We start from the raw sequence: 2,545 nt of genomic DNA, 5'->3' as shown, positions 1-2,545 counted from the left end.
GGGGGAAAAAAAATAAGGGTAGGGGGGGAGTGAAGCAAAACAAAAAAAAAAAAAAAAAGAGGGGGGGGGGGGGAGTAGAGGGACTGGTGCGATATCGGGACATCTTCCCTTTTGAGGGGACCTGGGAGGGGGTAAGGGTGGGGGGGGTCCCTGGGGACGAGAGGAATAGGGGATGGGGAGGGGGGGGGGTACAGGATGAAGCCATGAACCTTCAGCGTTGTGCTGGAATCACAATTCACAATTTACACATTATGCATTTATCTTTGCGTACGTGGTGAGCGGCCTCGTGTGGTAGTCCTAAGTACTGCGCCTGTCATGGCCATAGTCATGCCCGTGCATGATCAGGCAGGTGCAAGGGTGAGTGGGCTATCTCAGGGGGACGGGGTTTGGAAGGGGACAGGGAGAGGAAGGGGAGGGGTACATGGGGGGCAGAGGAGGGTGGGGACACAGGGAAAGGAAGGGGAGGGGGTAGGGTACAAGTTTATACATTCCACCTTAGACCTTATACACAAATTACATTTTGCAATGTTAGTACCAGGCCTTCGCTGTGGCCCAAGTGTTATGCGACCTCATGTGATGAGCCTGTGAGCAGCACGGATCAGGTCCAACTTTGTGAACGTAATCGGGCAGCCTGGGACGTAGGTGAGTGGTACTCCCCTGAGGGGGCTAGGGGAGGGGGGGGTGGGTGCGGGCAAGGGTGGGGAGGGGGTAGGGAGGGCGGGGGTGTGTGGGGTAACCTCATGTGTTGGGGGGGGGGGCAAGGAAGTGATAGTGTGGGGGTAAGAGGGGGGGGTAGGGTGGGGAGTGGGGGAGGGACGGGCGATAAGGGGGAGAGGGGAGGGGGTGGGGCCTCTTTGGTGGGGCAATGAGAGGGGGGGGTGTAGGGGAGGAAGGCAGGGGATAAGGGGAAGGAGAGGTAGCTGGGGGAGGGATATGGTGTAGGGGGGGGAGGATAGTGGGGGGGTACAAGTTTATACATTCCGCCTTAGGCAATATACACAATTTACATTTTGCAGTGTTAATTCCAGACCTTCGCTGTGGCCCAAGTGGTATACAGCCCATGCGATGGTCCTGTGAGCGACGCGGTGCGGGACCATCTTCGTGACCGTACTCGTGCAACCTGGAACGCCGGTGAGTAGATCTGCCCTGTGGGGGCTAGGGGGGGCGTGGGTGGGGGCAAGGGTGGGGAGGGGGTAAGGAGGGCAGGGGTGTGAGGGGAACAGCTCACGTGCGGGGGGGGGCAGGCAGTGGGGGTGTGGGAATAAGGTGGGGGGGGTAGGGTGGGGGGGGGGGGGATCGGGTGGGGGGTGGGGAGGGATGGGGTGGGGAAGGGGAGGGTGAGGGGGAGGGAGTGGGGGGGGGGGGGGGGGAAGGGTCACTACAATCGCTGCGCCTTAAGCATTTTATAAGGGGGGAACCTTCGTTGCTATAGGCACCTGGCAGTGACAGAACTACAGGGTTAGTGGACCCTTTTCTGTCGGATCAGGTGAGAGTTAGTGTCATGTCCTTGAGAGCTGGTGAGTGTCACCAGGTTGTGGCTGGGCTGCCTCATTCTCTCCTGGGGGGCTAGGGGGGTGGGGGAGGGGGCAAGACGGGGAATAGTGGGGTAGGGGAGGGAGGGGAGATGGGGTGGGGGGGGGTTAGCAAGGACGAGGGGGGGCGGGGGGGGTAAGAGGGGGGAGGTGAAGTCAGTATTAGGTAGGGGGGAAGGGTTAGGGGGGGTTGGTGTTAGGGGAGGGGGGGTGAGAGGGAAGGTGAGAGGGAGGGTGAGAGGGGGGGTGAGAAGGGGGGCGGGTAGGGGGGGGTGAGAGGGGGGGTGAGAAGGGGGGCGGGTAGGGGATTGTAAGAAGAGGGGCGGGTGAGGGGGGGCGGGTAGGAGGGGGGTGAATGGTGAGAGGAGGGAGGGGTAAGGGAATGCCTTTTAAGTGCAGTGTGGGTCCTTCTAACTTTGAGGGAGCGACCGCTGAGCCAATTAAGGCCAGCCGCCAAACTTGGGATTTTGGACACTGCTGTTAACGGGGGAAACCAGGGATAACATAGGGGGAACTGTGTTACAGACCCTCCTTGAGCGCCTCGCAGCCCAGAGCGATCGGGGAGTCCAGGAGCGTCTGACCCTCCGCGGAGGGAGTCAAGATCCCTTGGGGCCGTCGGGGGCTGGGGTGTCAGCAAAGCCTCTTGACCCCCCCTCGGCCGAGGGGGGGAACCTGTGCGCTATCCGGAAGCCGGGCTGCAGCATCGACTCCTCTGGCGCTCGGCACTCGATGACTCTGGTCTGGATCGACGGATCGGGGGTCCCGTGATGCGGAGAGTAGAGTCTGGATGTCGCGCGCGGTGATGACGTCTGCTTCGTCTCGACCTCGTCCAGGGAGCCTCGTGGTGTTCCGCAGCGGAATGGAGATGTGACAGACGCCATCTTTGGGGAATCCGTTGCGCGCAGGGTTGATTCATCTCCTCGTTCCCCTGCGGTTTGGTGGATGGCTCCTTCAGGGTGTCGTCGAGAATGAAGTCGGTCGTCTCTCTGGATGCTGGTAGGAGTCTCTGGTGA

The 2,545-nt window shown here is 61.2% G+C and overlaps 1 long non-coding RNA gene across 1 annotated transcript; it reads left to right on the top strand.

Moving 5' to 3' along the window:
• Positions 1-278: 278 nt before the first annotated feature.
• Positions 279-1,060, top strand: LOC142474099 (uncharacterized). The gene is made up of 3 exons (XR_012790119.1): positions 279-357; positions 533-642; positions 1,017-1,060. It is a non-coding gene; the product is annotated as an uncharacterized LOC142474099 (long non-coding RNA).
• The last annotated feature ends 1,485 nt before the right edge of the window (positions 1,061-2,545 follow it).

This window comes from Ascaphus truei (assembly GCF_040206685.1).
Source record: "Ascaphus truei isolate aAscTru1 chromosome 13 unlocalized genomic scaffold, aAscTru1.hap1 SUPER_13_unloc_5, whole genome shotgun sequence".
Lineage (NCBI taxonomy): Eukaryota > Metazoa > Chordata > Amphibia > Anura > Ascaphidae > Ascaphus > Ascaphus truei.
The sequence above is the reverse complement of the archived record's forward strand: the minus strand, read 5'-3'. Positions and strand labels throughout refer to the sequence as shown.